Genomic DNA, 25,968 nt, shown 5'->3' on the forward strand with positions numbered 1-25,968 from the left:
ATCGGATTTTTCAATTGTAAAAGCGGGACAGAGCCGTATTTTAAATTCCCATTCTATCCGCGCACACGTAATATCTTTCCTCTGTTCCCAAAAACGTCGCTGTGCGAGAGAGCGCTATGTGTTCCACACATAAACACAAAATGTAGAATTTTAATTTCAAGTTTTAATTAAAATATTTTCGAGGTAATTTACTCGTAAATAATTCTTATTTAACTTATCGAATTTACGGTGCCGGAGGTGTAATAAATTCCTCAAGTAAGACTTCGGTTTTCGTACTCGCGCTCCGTTTCTCCATACTTGTTCTTGCTTATCCTAGCGTTAAAAACGGACCCGGGCCACCCTCGGTAAGACAATGGTGAATCGCCATCGCGAAACACTCGCCACCGGCACGCCAATTACAATTCTATGCGCATTATATGCTCATTAGCGTAGCCATATCTCGTAGGGCAGGGGGGTGCGCGGGGCACATCGGGCGCTCCCTTATGCATAATAACCAGCTGCCTGGCAGAATCCCCGCGGCGCCTCCGTCCCGGATAACGTACATTATTTCCGTCTAATTCACGCGAATCGATACGATAATCCATCCATCAACGTTATAGCGTTCGCGCCGCGCCGCGCGAACGACTCGTTAAAAATGCAGCCGAAATCACGTCTTGATAAATGTCATGTCCGATCGGCCGCGCGAGCGCGCCTGACTTCGTTAAAGCGAGTTTCATAAGTAACGGATAAACGTGCTACAGTCACCGGGTGATGCATCGCGGCTCATTCGTCACCTCGAGTCTCTGAGAAACGAAGAAACTCACTCACTCACTCACACACTCTCTCTCTCTCTCTCTCTCTCTCTCTCTCTCTTTCTCTCTTTCCCCCAACGATTATGTATACGCGAGCGTGTAAACGTTATTACAAAGAGATGTAACGCGGCGTGACGTAATATAATGGCTCTCTCGTTATCGCACAAGTTTACATATCGTTAGAAGTTGTAACTGTAAGCGCGTGTTAACGTTTCATTTGGTACAATAAAATCAACCGTCCTTGTAAATTTTATACGTCAAATATTCATGAAAAATATATTGTTCTAAGATTAGGAAGGATCGATTGTCTGAAAATTTATCGTTTGATTACTCTGATTTGTTCTGTTTTAGCGTTTAAAATTTTCGTTTTTTTTACGTACTTTATACGAATTAAAAGCTTTTATCCAATTTGATGATGATTCACAAATATTTATTTAAAAATAGAACAGATAAAAGTGATTTAACTCGTTTAAAAAAAAATTTGAAGAATTTTAAGCTCTAAAATATATATTTTTCGCATAAAATAACAAATTTTTGTTTTTGCTCATTGGCATATTACAGATGTGAAATGTATATTTTAAATTTCATTTACTCTATAGTTTTTACATTAATACGAAAAAAATTTAATTGCGTTTAAAAATGTGGTTAGTAATATTAATGTTTCGTGAAAAGCGTGTAGCATAAAAAGTCCCGTTTATATTTCCCTTCTGAAGCTATGAAACTTTTGTCCAAAATACTTTTCATTTCCGCACGCAAAACGAAGATAATCCAGGTAATAATGTTAAATCTTTCCATTCAGCACGGCAACTGTGAGGGTCCAAATTATCAAAAGTCTCGCTATTCTCCCTCGTTAAAATTATTCCCCGTAACTCCCCTTATAAAGTGAAGATGGTCCGGATAGGATAAATAGCGGGCTCGGGGAAGAAAGTATAAGCACGTACCCGATGAAATTAAGTAAACAGCCATTGTCTGCGGGATGACGCGCGATATGATCGACGAGAGCGGCTATTGAATCGAGCGTGGTGGTTTGTGGACATAAAAAATTCCTTCCAAGTTGTGGAAGCTAATGAGACCCGCACCGACGTTCGTCGATGAATGGTATCGGTTTATTTTGGATTTCGACTTCGTCAGGGGGCTGACATCACCGCATCGTCGCCCGATCGCTGAATCGAGCGACCGACCAAATACATTCGGTCATTCGAAACGAACTACCAGATGCTGCAGATGGACGGACCGGCTACTAATCACAATAGAGGCCCTTCTCGCCTACATACACGGTGCCTCAATTTCATCGCACGTCTCCTTCATTTTTAAATTTAGCCTTAGCAAAATATAATATTTTTTAAAACAAAAAAAGGTTTTACGAAGGAATGTTTGACATAAGGTTTCTTTCTAAAAATTTTCTACAAACAATTTTAAATATCTCTTTGTAATCTCATTTTTTCCTTATTCTCAATTTAAAATTCTATTAATTATATTTACAAAACGTTGAGGAAGAAACGAGATTGTTTTAATCCGTTTTCACGAAATTAAATTCCACCGTACAGATCACGAAAGCCTGTTGATGCCTCGGTATTTTTCTCAAGAACAAATCTCTTCAAAAGGTAATTTACAAAATTTACAACGTAAAAAGGAAGCGTGTAACGTGTAAAAGGAAATTTGGAACACCCTGTATAGATGCCAGATATAATTCGAGCGTTTACCTGCACGCGTTTACAGGGCTTCGGCTCTGTGTGCTCGCCTTCTGCGCTCTCCTCCTTTCCCCATTTTTGCTAGGTAAGTGTGGAAATACATACGGGACACGGGAACGTTCTCCCGCAGCTACCATGTGTGTATCGCGGTCTTTGTGCACTGGACCGCTGACAGGAAGAGCCAGGCGTGACGACATAATTTTCATCATCTTCCTTACCACCCACGTATTCGCGTTTCTCGCAAAATAAGAAACCGTGATGACAAAAAGTAGCGCTAATAAGAGAGACGAGGCGCGTCACGGACGTAAAAAGTCGCGCGCAACGGTAACGATAAAATTAACGATAGCACCTGCGAAATTTTCGTCGACCGTGTCCCTTCCCCCGTGTTGTTGTCGCGAATTACACGCACGCGTGAAATTTATCGTGCGTGAAATTCGTTACGCTCCTTTCTCCGCCACGCACTCGCCACATTTGCATTCAACGAGGCGATCCCGCGATTCTAATTTGTCGCTCTCGCGAGTCCCAAGAGATACAGCCCGAGAGATTAGCTCGTACACACGCGGGGAATAATATCTTATTCTCTTCACACGCTCAGGAATTGACATTGCGTGCGCGCGTCGCGTCGAAATAACGCGAGTAAAAAATGCATACGCTTTTACGCTGCGGCGCGTTAGCACACCGTCTACAGCATTTACGTCAAAAGCTTGGAGTTCGCTTCAAATCCTCTTATCATCCTTTTCTTTATCTTCCCCTCTCTCTCTCTCTCTCTCTCTCTCTCTCTCTCTCTCTCTCTCTCTCTCTCTCTTTTTTCTCTCTCTTCTCGCTCGCGGCATTTACTTCGCTCGCGCTTTCGAGCATTAGAACATGCTACCTTTTCGGCGGCACAAACGGGCGAAATGCTTCGTTCCACTTGAAAATTTATTTTTGAAAATTCCCCGACCGTAAAGGGCGTTTTGCGGCGGACTGTCCATGCGTTCTGGACTGGTCTGCGAGGAGATAAACTTTTAGAACCGTGTGTATTATGAATGAACGGCAGGGCCGCGAACCATATGGCAGGAGCGCGAGACGGTGTATTTTTCTGTGTGTGTATACGTGTGAGAGAGAGCGAGAGAGAGAGAGAGAGAGAGAGAGAGAGAGAGAGAGAGAGAGACGAGAAGAAAAGAAGAGAAAGAGCGAGAGGAAGGGAGGGGGGGAGGAAAGGGGGAGGAAAAGAGAGATCAGAGAGAAGCATGCCACGGCAGATTGAACGATGACAGCAAAGTCGATGGCTTCTTAGGGCCATTTTATATAGAAATCCAACGTAGCGCGTAATGCAATTTGGAACGTGACAAATGTACGGCAGGTAAATTCCCTGGGAGCCGCACGATGCCGCGTGCAGCCCCCCATTATTGCGACTCTCAGCTGCTCTCGAATCGCTCCCGATAAATTCAGTGAGACTCTTAACCGATTAATAGTTCTCCTCCATCGCAGCTGGGTTATTAAAAACGAAAAGCGAACAGCGGCGTTATTGGTAAATGAAAGCAGACGTAGCTAACGTTTAAAGGAAGGAAAAATAAATTTTTGTTTACACGGCGGGGTAAAAAATAAAAAAGTGCTTTTAATTATTTGCGGGAGCGATTAAAGCTTTTCGTTCACATAATTCCTTCGTTATAACGCGAGTTAAATCCTTCCTATATCAGAATTCCGATATGGTTTTGATGACGAGCAAATTGTGAATTGGATTGAATTTGTTACGCTATTGACTCCGGGGGCTAAACGCAACGCAAATGTATATCCATGTAAAGAGAGACAAATGCGACGAATTTACGATGCGGTTTGTGATGCAGCTTTGTGATTGAAGCGTTTCGCGTTTGATTGTTGTTCGATTAATTCTGTCTTCTTCGGATAACGGGTGACGTTTGTAGACACCGATCGATAAAGGGGATACACGGAGTGTCTTAAGTAGACAGTCGAAGGCATTAATTGTAACAAAACGCGAGTCCATTCATTCAGCTAAACGACTTTCACCGCCTTTACCCGCCTGTCGAGCGTGCGATATAACTCGCACGCGTTACACTTTTAATTACAGCGAAGCTGAAAGCGCGTGAGGAAGAGTCATTATGCATTCCGTGCGAGAAGCGGTGCGTACTGTGTAATTTGAAATGCAATAAAAGCGCCCCGTGTAGACAGGTAAGTCGTAAAACCGCAACAATGCACGTACGTATATCTCTTTAATATGGATTTCAGAGGGGTGTGTGCGTCTCCCTTAAACATTGCACAGTAAATCAATAAGTTAAGCGTAAGTAATGTAGTGTATGTACGAAGTACGTCGGCGTTTTTCTCTCTCTTTTTTTTTTTTTTTTTTTACGACATTTTTGAATCTTAATTTTCGTTCAATTATCCCTTTGTGTCTTTCGTAGATTCGAGGCAGAACGGAATAAACATTATAACCCGAGAGATAAAATAACATTCATAAAATGTAACATAGTGTACGACAAAGAGTACCTCTGTTTTTCCAGAGTGTAGATATTTTTGAATATTAATCTGAATTTTATTGGTTTTCCTTTCTAGGCCAAAGTGGATTAAATGTTATAATACGAAGAGTAAAGAAAGATCGTAAAAGAAAATAATAAATTGTCGATAATCTCTTGAATCAAAACACGCGTAAAAATATCAAAAGATAGAATTTCCAAAATCTCAGTGCATTTTTTCTATCTTTTCAGACGTACGTTCTAATTCTGTTGAATATTAATTATATCAATTATTATAATCGAGGCATCGTCATAAATGCGCTCATTCATATGATATAATAACTAAATAGCCGTATTCATTATTATATGCTGTTATTATATACTTATATATTGATACATGTATTAGCTATAATGTCTAATTATGCTATTATCAGAATAACATGTCATTAAAGAAGTGGAATTTCCAAAAAGCATTTACATAAATAGCATCATAATTTAAGAACATAATTTAGATACAATTAATATCGATGGCTTATTAGTTTCACGATCGCGAAAACGCACTTGTCCGTGCGATATAAGCTCGTAATTACACTCGCATGGCCGTTTCGCGTATTTTATGCTTTCTCTAGACCGATATAAAAATGCTAAACGCGTATCCCCGACGAGAAACTCTCGCGCTCGCACGCGAGCGCGTGTTTCGGCGAGACGTTCATCCGGAACCAGTTTGGCGGGTTTTTCGTTACCTTCATTGTGACCGCGGCACCAGAAGTTCGTGAAAAACCGTGACGAAGGTTGATGGAGAAAAAAAGGTACCCCTACTGCCGCCGCCGCTGCTGCTGCTGCTGCTGTTGTTGCTGCTGTTGCTGTTCTGCCGACGGCGTGTCCGGTGGATGTCTACCGATGAATCGCGGACAAGCTTGAACTTCTTCGGCTCCGTTGCATATCGCCGGAACTTGCTACATACGCACATGCGGGAGTGTACACACACACACACACACACACACACACACACACACACGCGCGCGCGCGCGCGCGCGCGCGCGCGCACACACATGTATTTACGGCATTGTAAGGGATCTCACGACCGGCGCGGGCTTCCGTTGCCCGTAAAATTAACATAGCGCCGACGATCCACAAATTGAGCGAGTTAATTTTCGAAGAAATTCGTCGTGCGACAATTCCGGATCTTTTCAGGTGTAAATGACAGCCCGTCAACTCGACTGATGTACATACATCTTCCGAAAATATCCTCCTTCTTCGACGGAGCGACGAGAATTCGTTATTCTAATTCCGTTGTTTGTTTTTCGTATGCATTTCGTCGTGAATCATCCTCGCGTCGTTTTCATGCGAGACGAGACGAGACGAGACGAGAGAAGCGGCATTTAAATAACGATTATCCATTCGTGACGACTGCAAATTGAATGCAATTAAATGCCTCGAGACCGGGTACAGGTGGGAGCTTACTCGTTGTACCGAATTTATAATACAATCGTCGCTTATTTTATTTTCTTCGACTTCCGGCACTCCATGAAGAAAGACGCTTGTTCTTCTCGCTGAATAATGTAAGATGAATATATAAAAGTACGCTCTCCTTTTACTTTTTATCGGAAACTCCTCTGTTTTTAATATACCCGCGACCCGAAAGCAAAAAATATGAATAACTCGGGCTCAAGTTAAAAAGGATAAACTTTACGCTACGAGATTTAATGGCGACGCTATTACTCACAAAATAAAAAACTTCAACGTTCAGAATAAGAGAGTTTCGGTAGACGAAATGGATAACCGTCGACTCGCGCGTTTACGTATCTAATCGCGAAAGTTGATTTATTGCAGCCGAGCATTATTATTATTCAAAGGAAACGTACGTTCGGTATCTCCTTGTAAGTGACGCGATCGCGTTTCGATGAGTAATGCGACAACACTCCGAGTGGTCTACCTGCCGACTCGCCAATTATTTCGTGAATGACAACACGGTCCTTTGCGTACGTCGCATTGTGCGCTACCAAAACAAATACCAAGACCATACCAGTCAGCCATGCTTTTACAAAATGTAACGAATCATGTTACGAAATAATGCTGAACTACGTCTTCGTATACTTCGTATATTTCAAACTAATTTTGATAAATGAGTTATTATCACACTTTGCATTTTTTCCGCTGATTTATCAGTCTGAGGCAATGATCAGATTATTCGATTATAGAGCATCTTTTTGGAAATTTTATTATATACTTAATACTAATTAACAAAAAATTTGCTTTCTTTTGATTGGCATCCATACACATAAAAATGTGTGTTACAAATATTGTGCTAATTCAATCAATATTATACAAATATTGACGTATTGCTAATTATTAGTTTAATTGTTAAATAAAAATTACTTCTTTTTTTAATGAAAATTTTTAAAACTAAAGCATTTGTGTATAATCTTTTCTTAAGAATCGAATACTGAATGAAACGAAATTCAGATCGGTCCACAAAACACAAACTTTATCTAAATTTTTCAATTTATTAATTTAAAGCGTAAAATATGCAACTGTGATTGAAAATAGGAGCAAATATCGAATTTATTCTCAAGATTAATTTATTATAAACTTCGTATTTTTATTATAACGACTCAAAACGTTTTAACGTATTTCAGCACAAATGTGTAATTAATAAAAGTTTTTTTTAATTTTAAGTTACTTTTAGATAACTCTACTTTTTTTACTTCAATAGAAAATATTACATTTAAAAGTTCAAAGATGTATACAAAATCGAAAAACATTTGATATTGAAAATATTGCTGTCGAATTTAGCACAGATAAAATTGGCAATTTATTGGAATTTGCCTATTGTTGGAAATTTATACCCGCAACATTTCAACGAAACATACAAATAACATGTCGTAACGCGTTACGAATGTTTTTTTTTTTTTTTTCGATCACCGAACGAAGCAATGCGTTTCGAGCAATTCGATTTACCCAGTATCTGCTATACGAAACAGTATTTCCTCGTTTCTAATTTCGCAACGTAGATCTCGCGACACGTTGCGAGAGTAAATTTCGAGCACTGGGCAAATTCTGTTATTACCAGTAACATGTTCGTAGCCATGGAAGATACGATAACCCCGGGATCTGTGTCATCCTGTATATAGGGTGCCCTGGAAACCCCGCCCTTATGTTTAACTGTAACCAAAGTGCAATAGATTCGATGCTAAATGATAAAGTCAATGCATTAATAATCTTGTAAATTTATGATAGCGAATAAAAAAGTAGAATTTATTAATAGAAATACAAATTAAATCTATTTACCACAGGGACATGCCGAATTGATTCCAGATCAGGCAAACAAGCACAAACAAATACGAATGAACAACGGATTCGATGCAATTTGATTTCATTGAAAGAAAATTATTTATTCATGTTCGTTTAACACAAATTTAGCTTGAAAAATATTATCTGCATTTAAAGGTTAATTACTTCTGCTTTGTTGTATTATATCGTGATATTTTTTAATTGAAAATGCTAGAGTATCTTTCAACTGCCCTAGATCATCCATACTCGCACAAATTCATATTCGCTTCTGATTTAAAACACAGTTTCGGAGCTATGCTGAGAGAGCTGCCAGGAATCGAAAGCATAAAACGCACCAGCGAAACTTCCCCGGATCGTTTTTACGTCGGCGTCGTTACAGAAAGTTGAGAAAATCGGAAGTCGATGGTTTCACGAACGAGAATTAAATCGACAGCGGCGCAAACGACAACAACATAAACAGAAACGACGGATAAAACGATCCGTAAGAAACGTGTGCGCGACCAGCAAAGGTACCGCGCGACCATCACCAATATCCACTTTTTCCGCCGGTACGATCTAACCACTTTTAGTCTCCTAAAAAAGAAAAAAAAAAGATACAAACGATCGCGCTGGTTGCGTGGCGCCCAGTATGCCGATCGCGAAATTCCTCGATAAATAATCCCCGGTCGATCGCGAAAAACGGGCGCGCCAGTACTCGCGATATGCGATACGCGAGCTCCGCTACGCACGCTGCAATTCGCTCATATCGCACGCGTGTGCGCGTGCACACGCGGCACACATACACGAGAAGGCGACACGGCGCGCGCGTCGTTTCATCGAAAAAGCTCGGAAACCGGCCGCTCGCTCGCTCGCTCTCACGACGGCTTAAGTGATTTGCATGCGCGACAGGTGCAGCGCGCGAGTCGGTGTATTACGTGTTTAATTCACGTGTCTCGCATACCCGGCGTTACGATTCCCGCTGATTTCCATAATGCAACCAGGACACCGCACCGCGCCCCCGCCGCGCCGTGCCGCGCCGCGCCGCGCCGCAGAGAGGATCCGCCCCGGATCGGCGGTCGTATTTTTCGGCGCGCGAGACAGATCGCCCGGCATTTACGCGCCCCTATCGATCGCGTTAAACGCGTGTCACCAACGCGCGGACTGGCTGAAGCGACCGACGATACGGCGAATACCACCGAATCCGTTGACATCGCGTATTAACTCTTTGTGCTTTCACGTGCCGAGGCCAGACTCCGATTCTGTAACGTGGATTATTGCACGTTTTCGATATATATATTTTTCGATGATAAATAATTATTTCTCTTTGATCAGTGCGGACAGGAAAGAAATCTGATGCGGTTTATCCGCAATCACATTAGCAAATTGTTTATGTTTTAAAACGGCTCTTCCTAACGTGTAATAATTTGATTAAAGTTTAATTAAATTAAAATCAGATCAGATATCTGATAATAATAATTGATAATTATAAAAAAATAAGGAATAAATACGCAAGTAGTACATATGCAATACATCCCGCTTATATAAAATTATATTGTTGTTAATTAATATCGTTCGATTAATAAAAGGTTCTTAAATCTATCTACCTCTAATCACATTTAAAAAAAATCAAATGTATTTTTTATATTTACTTGTAATTAAATTAGTACAATATTACCTTTTGCCTCAAATAAAATCTCAGTCAGAAAGTTTATTTTTGTTACATGATATTGCATATTGATGCAACTGATTGTACATGAAACTGAGAAAATTTCCAATACGAGGGACAAGAGTCTATTACGTTTTATGTTTGCAGTTAAAATATAATAAAAAGAGATTTTTAACGTCTGGTCTCATAATGGAAGTTGTATCGTGTTTGCCTTTGTACTAACCAACAAAAACCCCGTGAGCTCTTCAGTTTCGCCGAGTTTCCGATTAACGGCGCGTTATCGGTTCCGCTTTCCAAAGACGCGACGCGTGACAACGACAACGACAACACTCGCACGCTGGTAAACGTAATCACCGGGGAACGTAGCGACGCCAGGATTAAACAAGCAACAATCTCCGGGGTATGAGTTTCATCGAGCGAATATCCACCGCACATCGGCTACGTTCCCAGCGGGGATCGTTGAATTCTAAGTATTCCGCTCCGTCTCGTCTCGCGGAGCGTGTTCCGAATATACGCGGCTCTCCGTGAACGCTCGAAACAACAAACTAAAAACAGAAAAAAAGACAACGGAGAGGAAGAGGGAGGACGGGCGGGGGGAAGGGGAAGAAGAGAAGAGGGCAAAGGAGGAGGAGAGGAAAATAGTCGTAAAACAAAGCGCGCGTGCCCTCCTCTCTCTCGCCGCTCTCGCTTTAAAGTTCTAACGACCGGTCCGACCCAATAAAGCGTGTGTATATACGTGTACAACGACGGTGAGGATGCGGGAGAAGAGAGCGGTGCAGCGCGCATGTGCACGCGTGTGTGCACGCGGATGAAAGTCCACGGGGTCATCCACCAGTGGGGAGGCCACGAGATGCGCTCGCTCCGCTTCGCTCCGCTCCGCTCCGCTTCACTCCCGCTCGTCGATTTCGCGTGCCGTGCCGCCGCGCTGGAATTATCTTCGACGTTGGATTAACGTACCGAAAATTCGTTTATGTGTTTTGCCATTGCCGTGCAACGGTAGCGAGTAACCCCGTAGACGATGACGGGATCCCAGACGGCACAGCGCAGCGCGATGCGACGCGACGCCAGGGGAATTCCGGAAATGTTCGGGAAGAACCGTAACGCGCGCGTTCGGCCGATTAGGGACCAAAGCGATCGCGATTCCATCGTAATTTTCCTCCGTATACGTGCGACATGTGAATGAGAATCGCGTTTTATCGCAAATTGTCCCGACGAAAGAAATCTGTGGCAACAGTTCGGCGGAACGAGTCTTTTTTTTTTTTTGTTTTATTTCCTCGCGTTATCAAATTGTATGTAGTAATAGTATCGGTGCGTAGTATTACTGAATACAATTTGATACCAACATGCGGAAACGGTTTAATCCTTAACTTAACATATATATATATATATATATATATATATATATATATATATACACATACATACACACACACACAAGGCGTTCCGCAATTCATGACCTAAATTTTAATCGCATTCTCCGAGTAAGTTGGACTTTTGCTTGGCGAAAGGCTTTTGGCGAATTAAACGTCAGAGAACCGAATAGATAACAAAAATCACATTCTTTAGTTAATTTCAGATGAACTTTACTGTAATAGCATGTAGAGATTTATTTGTACAGATATATAATATATTAAGAATCATAAATTGCAATGAGAATGATATTTCTCGACATTTTCGCTACATCGATTCTAATCATAAAGTGAAAAAGTGAAAATTCGTCAGAGATTTTGCACTCAAATTTAAATAAATAAATCAAAATCAAATTTAAGAAAATAAATAGCATGGAACATTCTTAAATATATTTTTTCATACCTCTGTATCTATAATCATATTCCTAAAAATATATGTAGTTATGTATATTTTCTTGAAAATATGCCTGTAATTTATATTTCAGACGATACAAGATCTTCCTATTACCAGTTTTCCTATGTCGTTAAATTTAAACGTGAGGAAACTCAGATCGTACGGATAAGAAAGGAATTTACACATTTAAATCTGTACATCACGTTAAATCGCTTCTTCAAAATTATCGACAAGACAGAAAGGCGTTGCATTTACGCATATACAATATTCAGATTCATTACTTCTATGTAAATCAGCATGAAATAACGATGTCGTAAATTAGCAGCGAGGAGGCTTAATTGAGCGCTCTTTAAAATTTCACTTGTCTTTATTGTGAAGCTCTCGATCTTAGGCTAAGGTGGACGCGTGTACGCGGCGTTTCCATCTATAGGGTTAAGGATTAACTTTAGTAGTAAAAGATCTTGCTCGTTCGTTCTCTGTACGAGCCACGTTATTCACGACAAATACGTACAAAGTCGACGAGGGTTTACGATCGTGTCAAATCAGTCGGTTACTCATGCGTGCATTGAAAATGCCGAACAAGCGCATTTAGTGCTGATCGAACATTACAACTCGGGAATTAGATCACGCTCGGCAGCGATACGTCTTACACATAGATTCTTTATCTTTAACTCCTGACAAATCGCATTGAGTTAGTGCCCAATTGTCGTGGAAATGGAAAGTCGTAAGACCTGCGTATCAGCGAGATGAGTTTCCAACGATAAAAGAGATTGTGTTCTCTGTACATAAAACAAGTATTGACATTTTACATAAAAAAATATCTTTACATAAAAAAATATATAAAATAATCGTTAAAAAAAAAATTAATGAAATAAATCCGATAAAAATAACGAAGCTTCAAATTTCAAAGTATATCAACGATCTTTATAAATTTTCTGTCTTGAAAAATTATTAATAGATTCTTTAATTATATCATTTAATATATAATTTTATAACTTCTGCTGGTGGTAAAAGATAATATATAATAAAAGAAAAAATGCAATGTGTGATATATATATATATATATATATATAAACATTTCTTTTTCAAACCAATCCCAGCTTCTTCACCAATTATCCTCAAGATATAGAGATTTCAGTACTTGATAAAAAATGCGATACGAATGTAAGGAATCTCAACATCTCATCGTCAAATTCTTTCAATTAGCCTAACGCAAGTTGGCTTCTACAATTGGCAAGATGGAATCGCCGAAAAGGGAAAAAGTAACAGCAAATAAGACAGTACTCTCGTCTCGGTCTGACGCCACTTCCGTGTTATTATGTAAAGCTAGTATTCGCTATCTTTTCGCATCGAAGGAAATAAAATCGACGAGAGAGAAAGAGAGAAGGGAAGAGAGTACAGCCGTCACGTCGATTCCAACCATTTCTGGATCCAGCTCTCCACGGTGGTTCGCAACGGTTCAATTGGATCAAGTCCGTCGCGCTACGCGCGATGCACCTTGCACAGGATCTGCACGAACGATTCGAGCTCGTTGCAGCTCAAAGGGCGCGGTCGAAGAAGTGCGAGGCGAAAAAGACAAGAGAAAGGAAATCGCGTTATGAAAAATCCTGGCGCGGCTAAAGCCGGAATTTAACACGGTTCAACTCCTGGTGACCATCCCGAATCGTCTCGGAGCGAGCGCATTGAACGAACGAGTTTTTGTTTACAGTAACATCGAAGGATTGAACCACCCACAATATCAGTGTCGCCTCCTCGGGGCGGTCGAGACATCTGAAAGAACTCGAGATAAAGAATGCATGAAATCCCTTCACCCTTTTAAATCCCTTCCTCCTGTTATTTCGAGCCTCTCTGGTGTAATTGTAGTGCCAATATGCATAATGCAATTATATATAATGCAATTAATCTTCTACTACTAACTTTCAAAATAAACAATCAAATGGTATAGCTCTTCATAAAATTTTCTAATTTTACGAAAATATCGACTCGTAGGAATTTTAGTTTGTTGTATAATAACTTTTATATCGCATCAACAATATTGCATTGCGTCGAGTGATTACTGTACTAATACACTTTTTGAGATAACGTTTTACATGATTCACTTTTATGATTCACTTTAAGTGATTCATTTTGCGTATTACAGCAAATATACGAGAAGCTTTAACGGCGCCAAGCGTCGAATAATTCACAAAATTTTTGGCGCTGTTACGTATTCTCATACACGGCCAAATTGGATGCAGATAACGATTTTACTTCTTTCAACGGTTGAGCATTTCTGTGAATATCTTGTTTACCTAATCCATTTTTCGATGATGTATATAGGATGATGCTCGAGAGTGAACCGTGTAAATTCGTTCTTAAGCTGCATACATAATTCCCACGAGATTTTCAACTAGCCATGCACGATTCTAATGCGCGTAAAAGCTTCTTATATGCCTCTCAAAAACGATTATCTTTTCACTGTTTAACAATACGTTAATACGATTCACCTTCTGATGTTTTGTTCGAGATTATCATCAAAAGGTAATCGTATAAAATTGGCTTAAGCTATACACGCGATTCACACGTCTTTATTTCCGACTGATTGTATGATTTTATATGCGTTAAAGCTTTCTATAAATGAGATTATCTCCCCCCTTTCGTTCATTTTTTACGCGGATAGAACAGTTTTGCTGACAAATGTAAAAATTTAGTCAGATACAAATCTGAAAATAATTTTGTTGGATAATTAAAATTATCATGTTAAAACGCTTAAACATGATAATAATACTGTAAAAACTTTTTATCTCCTAGCAGCGAATTTGAACGTCGTAATAATTTTTCGTCGAAAAGCACGGCACACAAAATTATTTTCGGATCTATATCTAGCCAAAGTTAGATTTTTCCAGCAAAACTGTTCTCTCCAAGTAACGAACAATAATTCAAGGGCAGTTTTTCTAAAAATACCATTGTCGTGATTATCGGCAATATCGGAAGAATAAATCGTGTAAACTCGAGCTAGATTCCGCAGGCGATTCCTATTTCTTCCGGCATAGTTCCGTGCATAGTTTTAATATGCGCGGCCTCGTCAATGGGGATGGCGCCGCGTCGACAAAACGAATAATAAAACGATATACGACGAGGGATCCTATCGACGACGAGACGTAACGAAACCAAGACAAACTAATTGTAAACGAGCTTCAAGGAGAAGGTGGCAGAAGGCAGAAGAGAAGAGGTAAGGAGCACAGCGAGCAGCAGCAACAGCAGCAACAGCAGCAGCAGCAAGCAGCAGAGAAGATCCTCGTATTCGACGCCGAGATTCCAGTTTCTCCGTTAGTCGAGAAGCGAACGGCGGTCGCGGAGAAGATGAGAGAAAAGAGGGAGAGGGAAGAAGAGAAAGAGAGGAAGAAAGAGAGAGAGAGAGAGAGAGGAAGAAGAGAGGTCTCTCCCGGTATATACGCCGAGGCAACCAGCCTAACTCGCCGAGGTCGGGTCAAATAATAAAATAAAAGAGCACGTCGGGTGGATGGGGTGCAAGGTGGTAGCGTGGTAAAGGTAGAAGAAGAGGAAGAAACTTCGCTACGGGAACGATGGGTGGTTACGTGTACGGCCAGCGTGTACGTGTGCGGTGCTGGTAGAGAGAAAGATGCAGCCGCGAAAAATCGAAGGGGAGTGCGAGAGAGGGACCGATCCCGGCGTTGCCACATGCTCACTGAATTTCCGAGCGTCTCAAATATAAAGGCCGTCTTTATATAATATAAGACCGCGGTGCGCTTATGGGACTGCCTTCGAAACTCGCATCAAATTCTTGACGTCTCATTAAACATCGTCAGGTTTCAAGGAGTTAAACGTTACGCCGCTTTACGCACGGCGGGCCGCTCCTACGTGCAGAAGTAACGAATCCGCCGGACAGAGGAGCCGTTCTTCTTTCTCCTCTCTTCCTGTTGCCGCTTTCACGCACTCCCCGCGAACGAGAGGGCCCTGCCTTATACGCGCAGGATGTTATACAGAGCGTAAATAAACTACAGGTGCAAACTTGAGAGATTAATGGAGATCATTGGAGGGGGACAAGCGAGTCTTAATAAGCATACGTCCGGAAACTAGTGATTACGGAAACATTCAGCTTTTCAATTTGTAAATCATCAATTTCTTACGTAACCACTACCACCTCGCAGCGGGTTCGAACAAAGAATCGAAAAGAAATAAAAGCATCGTGAAAGCTTCGTACGTTCAAAAGCGAAACATTTTGGAAAGACCATTCCGCACACGTGATGATTGAAACTTCGTTGTTTCGTTCGATCAGCTCAATTAAAGATCGTACTTGCACTCTATATAAAGTTTCAAAGTTACAATATAATGTGTTTCTATCAGCGGCGACTAATTAATTGTTGTTTTCACAAGCAATTTGTTCTAGAAATATTAGTTCGCTCGCGCTTACTTGTGAAACGATTTGCCTGCCAAGAATGATTAACTACTCAAAGCATGATAGGCCATTCTCGATATTCTCAATATCTTAGAGTGTTGACCCTAATTTTACCGCCTATTACCGACCCATTATTTTATTATGAAAATGAAGTAACACCTATGGTGTCTACGTCCCAAATCTAACCCAAACCCTATCCTAACAACTTTTTATTTACGGATTCGTTGACCCGTTTCGAATAGAGTTTTTCTTAGAAAGATAATATCTTCTCTAAATAACATGCAGCGTCTTTTACGTTCGTTTTGAAAACAAATTATATAAAACATTGTTTATCTAATGTCGTCAATATTTTTAATTTTTGTCTTTTTTAGAAACACAGTAAGTACAAAGTTTTTTATCCTGTGACATTCATTTATTATACAAAATGGACTTTACCAGACTGAAATGATACAACGCTAACTATATGTAAATTTTAATGATAATATTATATTTTCCATTGTTCCAACGTTAAATTTTCCAGTGTAATGAACCATCTGTCACCAGTGAATGTCCATCTTATGAACGTGACAGTTGAAACAGAAGATGTGTTTCATTGAGAAGAAATGTTTGGCAAAAGTATTTGTAAAAGTAATTTGTACCCTGTACAATTGTTGACGCAAATAGATTGACGTTTCTGGTTTATTCAAGCATTAATGAGCAATCAATGATATTACAATTATATTTTTTTCATCGAATAATCACGGCTGACGAACGAGCTCATTTATCGTACCAAATAATTACGCATAATAATTACGACGATTGCGCCATTCTCACTAACATCATCACAAGCTCATAAATTTTAGCGGACTAATCTGTAAGCTGTACGTTTTTTACAAATCAAAATTTCTCGTTTTAAAATAAAACATTTTTAAATTTTTTAAATTGGCTTAAATTATATCTCATTTTTAAACCATTGTTATATATACGATACATTTACGATTATTATTTTTTATTTTATTACAAGAACATTAAAAGAAATAAAAAGGTGAAAATTATAAAATTCTTATCACGTTAGGCAGATTTTACTTTTTTTTATACTTCCCATTAGTGAATATTAACTTTATTCCTTTCATTATATGTTGAGTTTCAGTTAATATAGCGTTCAATCATAATTAGAGCTGATATTTTGTACCGAATAATTCGATATTTTTGTAACTAAAATAGGGATTGCATTCACACATCGAATAAATTAGATGGATTACGTCGGGAAACGTAAACTTTGTTGATTGCTTTTCGGTATACACAATATGTACACAATATTTGTCGCGTATTCGGTCTCGTCGAATTTAAACCGGCAAAGTCAACCGTATGCGCGCATTATTTCTCGTGTTATGATATTCCACGAGATAGGAATCTCGAGGTAGAAAAATCACCGGCAGGAGGAATAACGTCGACCCGGTTTGTTGCGAACGCGAAACGCGAGGCCGTAAAAATGAATTATTATATTCGGAATTATATCGGGGTTGTGTATCGACCGCGAATGCGTACCGGCGCGTTATTTCCGTTACGCGAAATCGAATTTATCGAGATTTCGACGTTGACAGGATACAGATCGACATAACGAGTTATAAAACGCCGCCGTTAATTGCATCATTGGACACCGCATTTTCCGCCAATTTTTTTCGAATGATCGATACCATATGTCATCGCGCGTTCGTACGTTCGGCTTTAATTTTCATCAACCTCATCTGCGAAGCGAGACGAGGGCGTAACGTTTTGCGGCAACTTCTCTACGTTCTCGTTCGACGATTGTTTTTCCTTTCCCGCGTTCGGAGCCGCGTTCGGAGCCGCGTTCGTTTAATTTCAAAAGGCCCCGGATTTGCATCGGACGTAATAAGAAAGGCAATCTGGCGCGTAAAATCGCATACTCCCTATTCCCGACGAGATGGGCGACTTCATAGAAATTAATGCGATTGCGCGCGGACACACCGCGGTGCAATTGCGTTTAAAGAGCATTTATTTCGCGCGAGCTTGTTTTTCTTTCTCGCGGTCTCTCTTGCGGAAATGAATTATATCTCATCTCAGCGGCATGATGGTACTGTTAGGTGTATTAAGAAAATTGTTTATAGGCAAAATACAGGCGGTATAGAGACAAGAACGGGTATATTGCTCGCGTAAAGGCTACAGTGTGCATGCTCGGCCGTGCCCGTCGTGTGTGGATATCTGGTTAAGCGAAGCACGTGTTTTTCTTTGCAAAACGAACAGAAAATGCAGGAACACCTGTTACCTGCGTGATACATTATTTCGCGATACTCCCTGCGTCACTCCGGAATACGGAAAGAGGACGATCGCGGACTCGTCCTCGTCGGGCGTGCATTTTCGGGCAAAATAAATCGATCGAGCGCGAGAAGAACACGCCCTTGCGCCCGATGAATTTAATTTTAATCTCGCAGTATTCTCAAAGGGCTTTGGAAAGTGCGCGAGGCGAGCTGATTGCGTCGATATTTATCAAGAAGGAAATATTTATCCGATCCAATTGCCAATTTGTCACACATAATTGCATTTTCCGTTCATCGCGCGTAATTTAGCCCTATAGTCAGACCGAAACGCTTTTTATTGCGTTTCGCAAAATGCAGGGAAATCTCGATTGTGCAAATTAAATGAGAAACACATTTATTAAACTGACACGGCCATTTTAAGCACTGAAACGTATACAAAAATTGACTGTTTTTTTTTTTAACTGCTTTTTGTTTCGTTCTCATTTTAGTTAGTCTGACAGTTTGTTGAAAACGGAACTGTATCGTTAATTAATCCTTTTGTACAATCAAAAAAGTTGTGCTTATAACTTATAATATGCTTTAACTACAAAAAAAAGTCATTTATAATATGTATTATCAACGAAATAAAAAACAAAGCGAATAAAAATAATTAAATTCTTTGGCAAAGTAAGTTTAAATGAAAGAATGACGGTTGATAAAAGAGAAAAATATGAGCACGCAGACCAACATATGTGCAGAATATTGGTCCTCTTTTTGCTAAACGACACTGTTCAAACAAGCGAACGTTTGATTAAACAATATTCAGATAAACGACCGGTTAAACGGTGTTGAGGTGTAGCAGAGACTCCAATGTACGATTAAAAATAACAGCGAGATGGATAACATCACCTCTCAAACTAAATTTTTATCAAAGCTGTCCTATTGAGGTAAAATAAAATGCAGCATTATATTTATTGATACGCATGCACCTCTTCATTTTCAATTGTTTATGATTCAAAAAAACTATGAATACGCACATCAACGGACCTCGAATGTATGGGAATTCAGGACATTCTATATGTGCTAAATAACGAATGCGAACGTTAAACCCACGAAAAATAGAATAACGGCAGCTACAAATTTTTAAAATATCTCCATATCGTCGGAAAAGTATATCGACATAGTTTACATGTGAATGGCAAACATTCGTACGCTGGTTTCATGTATTAATTAGTCACTTCGCTGCAAATTATCGGCACGTCGAAAAGCCGATGAAACTACAGGCAGTTTCGACAATTTGGACTACGTTTCCATTTTCAGTTACCTACCTACATACGTATATCGGCATGCCGAGTCCCGCCGCGATTGTAAATAAAAGCTCGATTATTGCGTCGCGCAAATATTATGCTTTTTTATTGAACGTGCTCCGAAACATTCGATGCGTATCACATACGTTATTAATATGCGATCAAAGATCAACAAGCGTTTCGTTGTTCTGATCGATTTGCTTTTGCAGTTTGTTTCGGAATTATCGAAATGGGGTATGTTTTAAACCATGTTTATGCATATGTATCACCATAATGATTGATTTATCGTTACTAACAACGCGGTCTCGAGTTTCATTTCATAATAATCTCTTTTTCGTTTCGGTTATTTCATTTCGTTACAGTATGTCCGAAGTTATTTGATGCAGGCATTGAACATTTTTTTCGAATATAATTCGGCTTGTTTAAGTTAAGAAAAGAAAAATTGCATCGAGTGAACATCGTTAATTAAAAAGCAGTAATGTTTCAACGATGGAAGTGCAATTCAATAAAAATGCAAAAATCTTAAAAATCATAATCCTGAATATATAAATGCGGCACAGTGGATATTCATTGTACCGAAATATTGTTGGAAAATATCATTCCCCGAATATTCGAGGTTTTATTCAAAAATGTACAGAAAAATAATCAAGATTTGAAAGATGTATGTGAAACGAGTGTTTTGCAATGTTTTGCCTAACTTGATCGCCTGAAATATCTGTGTTATAATAATGCGGAAAAATATATAAAAGAGTAATTTTTTTATGAAGATATAAATATTATCGGGAAAAACTTTATATTATTATTATTTTCTTATAATTGTTTCACCCCTTTTTAAAATTAAAAATCATTTATACTTTTCATTCGGCTTGTTTAAGTTAAGGAAAGAAAAATTGCATCGAATGAACATCGTTAATTAAAAGGCAGTAATGTTTCAACCAATGGCATAATTTTCATTTAATATATTATAATCTGAACAGAACACATTAATTTAAAATATAAATATAAATTTCTAATTAAGTGAATGAAGAAAATAAGATCATAATATCTTTTTTCATTAGAGCAAATAATTTCTCATTTATAAATGTTTTTCGTATTAAAAGCAACGAAAATATGCCAAAATACACGTACTAAATACAACGTAAACTTTTCGCTTTATTAATTATAAACGAAGAATTTTCGGCATCTTGTGTAAAACGAAATGTACAAACTCTTGCAATAATACATTCTTGAAAGTAACGTTTCATTCTGTCAACTGTTAACGACTTCTCGGAATCTCTTCTGTGTAGCTTCGAATATTTCGACTAATGAAATCTCAAGGCGATGGCATATCGAGATAACGCGTTTTCACATAGTTCATTCCTCTTTCTGTCTTTAGATTAACGCGACTCTTGAGGATTTCCGGGAATTTTCTACTCCCTCGATTATTCTGGACGAATAAAATTTTCAACCGATGACACCTCAAGATAACGTGTTTTCGCAACCATATTTTTTTCGGTGACTCCTTTTTTGGGATTTCGTGTTTCGTTCATTTCGCGAACGTAACCCTCATTAACGGCGACCGACACCGACCGCATTAGCAAACACGCTTGTATCCACCGTTCTGCTCGCACAATTTCACGACATCGGTGACTAAAATTTTGTGTGTGTGTGTGTGTGTGTGTGTGTGTGTGTGTGTGTGTGTGTGTGTGTGTGTGTGTGTGTGTGAGAGAGAGAGAGAGAGAGAGAGACCGCGAGAAAACACAAATATCCTGCCAATGGATTCTGGAGTTAACTCTGTCAGGAGTGAAATATGTCATATTAACACACATCTGATTCTCGGTGTCGAGATATTTTAACGTTGGGTGAACAGGTAACGAGAGCGGCAGATTTCAGATAACTATTTATTAATCACCGAACTAAATGCGTATAAATCATACGGAAATGCAGCCGCTGATATTATCTGACAGCTGTGAAAGCAGTGCGAACACCGCGAGCGAAAATCGTTTATGTTTATTATTTTTATACTGAATAAATGATTGGCACGTTATTTCCATTAATAGTGTAATGATGCCAAAAGATAATAATGACATTAATACTTTAATATTAAACACCGATAAAAACATTCAGAAGTTATAATTTTTGTATATCTGAATGCAAGTAAGATTTCTCATGATAATCCCTGTCTGATAAGCATCACGAATCGTACTTACATAAGCAAAACTTAACGTAAACAGTTTATTTAAAGTGTAAAAATCCACTGGAAAGAATTATTTTTTTTGATAATCTTGCACGACACATGTCTCGATTAGTAACTGTAATGCATATATAGGGTGTCTATTCAAATTCGAAAAAAAAAAATTTCCTAATTTTCAAGGCAATTTGTTGAAAATTCCAAATAAAATGAAAGTATTTTTATGAAAATGTATCTTATAAAAAATAAATAAAAATTTATTGTGCAAAGTCCTTAATATTTTCCATTCATAAGTTTCAAAATCATAAAATAAAATTAAGAACTCGAGTTTCAATAATAAAATTTGAAAGATTTTAAAAGAAATTATATTGACTCTAAAAAATAAATATATTGCATAAAATTTTCAAATTTTATTTTCAAAAACTACAAACAAAAAATTATATGTATAATGCATAACCGATAAAAAAATTCAACTTTTATAAAACTATTCAAATAAATATCCTTTCAAATCATTATTTTCAATACTAAATATTTTGAGTAGATCGGTCTACTGTTATTGTCAACAATTCAACAATTGATAAACTCCCGATTAAATAATATAACGATATTAATAATATTAGAAAAAAAATCAATCTGAACAAGATTCCTCAATTTTCAATAAAATTCTCTGCGAATTTTCTGATCTTTCAACGCACAAATTCCCTGAGAATTCCAGGTTTTCCAGATAGTAGATACCCTAGTATAATATCGTTACCAATGATGACACGCAACGGCCACTGCATACGCAGTTGTCATCACTCACCGTCCGGATCTACATTATCGAGATGCGGGTTCAGACTTCACGATAATCAGCGCGTCTCACGCGTGTAAATCGGAACTGGTTCCCATAGATACGCCTCGCTCTCGTTCGTCATTCACGCGGACGCGTGCGCGTAAGTAAATAGGCACGCGGACACGCGAGAGCAGTCCGAGAGAAGAGGGATTTGTAAGGTAGATTGCGCAAGGATCCACGAGAGAGCGAGGCAGAAAGGAGAGAGAGAAAGAGAGAGAGAGAGAGAGAGAGAGAGAGAGAAGCAGAAGTGCTCTGGAGTAGCACTTAAGGATAATAAACAATCGCGACAGCACGAAGGAGAAGGGGCGACGCGACATCTTTCGCGGCATACGTACTACCCTACGGGGCAGCAGATCTTCCGAAATTGATCGTGCTTCGCGCAACGCGCATACTCTCATTACGCGGCCAGCGGCGTACACGACAATAAATGGACTTTTCCCGACGGAGAGGGGGAGGAGGAGAACAACGGCGAGAACCCGCTTTTCGGTGCAAGGAGCACGCGTCTTGACACGCTTCCGACCGAACCGCGGCGCTCTTCTTCTTTCGGGAACACCGATTCCCTTACACTGACAACAATATAATTAAAAATTGATTTGTAGGAAATAAGATTTATTTAAATATGAGATAAAAAATATTTTATTCGTATATAACAAATGAACCATCTTGCTACAATTAGCGAAAACAATTAAATGTTTCACAGAAATATATATTATGTCATCACAATTAAATTTGTTCATGACTAAATATCAAAGAAAATGTCACGAGTTAATATTTGCTTCGGAATATTTCGATTTTTTTTTTCCTCAATGTGTGGCGATAATTTTTCGAGCAAAACTCATTGATAAAAAACTCACTAATAATAAAAATAAAAACCCAACATTACAATTGTAATAATTAAACATGAGAAATGTTACGAACTGTACGCGAAGAATAAATTTACGTAGATAGTTGTTTCATCGCTTGATTCATTGAGCGAAACAAAAGCGATGTGCGTTGACCATACATAGTTTTTTTCTAAATGTTTTAAAGAACACACATGTTTGTTATCATTCTCGCCCGTATTGTTCACGACGCAGTCATTTGCGTAGTAAACACCATTACATCAATAGGATAAAAAAAAAGGACAGGCGTGAAAAATATAGCTGAAAGAAACAGACCTATTCTTCTTCATAAATCTGTGTCGGACATATCGGCGATGTTATATGCGATAGCCCGCGCGATTTTTTCCGCCGCGGAATTTCGCAGCGTCGCCGCCAGTAAAACGGCGACGTATCGACGTGCCGTTTCGAAATGTCAACTCTGGGGACACTCGATTACGAAACGACCCGACACGGGGGACCGACGAGAGATTTAACAAAATAACACGTAGACTACAAACCGCCGTGCGGCATCACGAAAACCGCGGCATTTCGCGTGATGTCCGATCTGTGCGATCGAGAGATCGCCCTCGGCGGCTCCCGAGAGAGAGATTATCGAGATATTCGGACATCGAGGCTCTCGTACGGACAGCCTCTTCGTTCGAGAGGAGCGACCACTGCACTATGTTAACACACACACGCGTGCGCGCGTACGCACGCACGCACGCAGGCTGTAATGTGCGGGGCTGTAATTCGGCGAATTCAATTTTGGACGCTGTAAATACGGCAGGCGTATATCCTGCGTGAGAATCAAATTTCGTTTGCTCCTGTTACTACTCGCGACGCTCGAATCACGAATACATATGTATCATATGTATGTGTTATGTATAGTGAACAACGATCCCGACTCTCGCGTCCCACATGAAAAAAAGAGGGAGAAACAGTCAACTACATTGCGCCCGCAATGTGTTTTTGATATGGAGCAACGGCCAACAGCAGTCGAGTTTGATTATCGCGACTGACATATTTACAGCGGTACGTCGAGCTCGTCGGATTACTCGCCGTTTCGGTGTCGTGCGTGCATCTGTCGCACGCACGCACGCACGCACGCTCGCACGCACACGCACCCACGCACGCAGTTCACACGCCAGCGGTCGACCGTTCCGCTTGATTGAAATTTTTGACTTGCACTCACTTACCGAAATGTATCCAAGTCGATGAGCCACCACCGCCGTCGTCGTCGTCGTCGTCGTCCTCGGCAGGGGGAAGAAGGGAGACTGTGGATGAGGGGTGGCGAGGTCGAAACGCGCCTAGGAGAGACGCCGCGCCTGATAAATCCACCGTCCGTGGGCAACGAGGAAGGATCCGAGCGCCGGTAGCGGCGGCAGCGCGACAACGCACACTCGACAACGGGCCGCACACATAGAGCTGGTACACACTTGGCTGCTGGACACTTGTGATCCGCACGCACTATTCACCGGGAACCTGAAGCGCCCGAAGAAAGCCGCGAGCGAGCGCGCGCGCGCGCGCTCGACCGATCGCGGCAACGATTACGAGTTTACAGCGGCGATTCACAACGACGATTCGCGCGAGATCGACAGGCGAGAATCTCTCCGATTCTTCCTTCCTTCCTTCGTGCGTTCGTTTGTTCGCACCCGCGCGTCGATACAGGCGCGATTAACGGTCGAGAGAGAAAACGTGAGGGGGGGGAGGAGGGTCACCTTCTACTTCACAAACCGCACAGCCATTACACTCGCCGTCGCGACGAGTGGAGAAGCGTGTTTGTTTTTTTTTCTTTTAATTCTCTATCTCTATCTATCTATCTCTCTTTCTCCTCTCCTCTCCTCCGGAGGCGACGACGACACGTCTTACCGCTGCGAAGTCGTGGTAGCGACTGCTCTCGGGAGACTGGCGGCGCAGCCCGATCGACCAATGGCGTGCCGGCTTTTACCGAGCGCCATCTTGCCCCTACCCAAGCACAAAGAGGATGCCGACCGAGCGGCCACGGAAGCGCACGACTACCGCTCGTCTCGCCGTTCCACCCCTGCACTATTACCACCACCACCACCACCACCACCGTCACCGCTCTCCTTCCCCTAACACCACTACCACCATCGCTACCACACACTATCCACTATCCTAGCAGCGCGGTGGATCGACGTGCGTTTTGCGGCTTCGCTCCTTCGTGGGTGCCCACTTTCGATATAGAGGTTTTATGGGAGGATTAAGCGCGAGACGGAAGCCGGCTGTGTATTTCGAAAATTGTACTTCGATGGCAATTCGCGATCTCATCCCGTCCGATCGCCCCAAATGATGACTCTTTTCTCGCGAGAAGGGGAGCGTCTGATAAATCTTTATTACGTCTCTATTCATATACGATGTTTTCCTTCTAAATGTCGTGATATTCGATAGATGATCACCATTCTCCTATCGGCGAATCGTAATCTAAATACGATATACATAACAAATTTTCTTTTTTTTTTTTTATTAGA

General features: G+C 40.3%; 1 protein-coding gene across 3 annotated transcripts in view; it reads right to left on the minus strand.

Moving 5' to 3' along the window:
• The window catches only part of LOC105424189 (uncharacterized), a 130,294-nt gene extending 104,839 nt beyond the window's left edge, over positions 1–25,455 (minus strand). For all 3 annotated transcript variants that reach the window (XM_089082495.1, XM_089082493.1, XM_089082494.1), the window contains exon 1: positions 24,676–25,455. The gene's annotated coding sequence lies outside the window, so the exon portion shown is untranslated. The remainder of the gene's footprint in view (positions 1–24,675) is intronic.
• Between the last annotated feature and the right edge of the window lie 513 nt (positions 25,456–25,968).

The sequence above is a fragment of the Pogonomyrmex barbatus genome, unplaced genomic scaffold, assembly GCF_055798465.1.
Source record: "Pogonomyrmex barbatus isolate J1 unplaced genomic scaffold, ASM5579846v1 scaffold6, whole genome shotgun sequence".
Lineage (NCBI taxonomy): Eukaryota > Metazoa > Arthropoda > Insecta > Hymenoptera > Formicidae > Pogonomyrmex > Pogonomyrmex barbatus.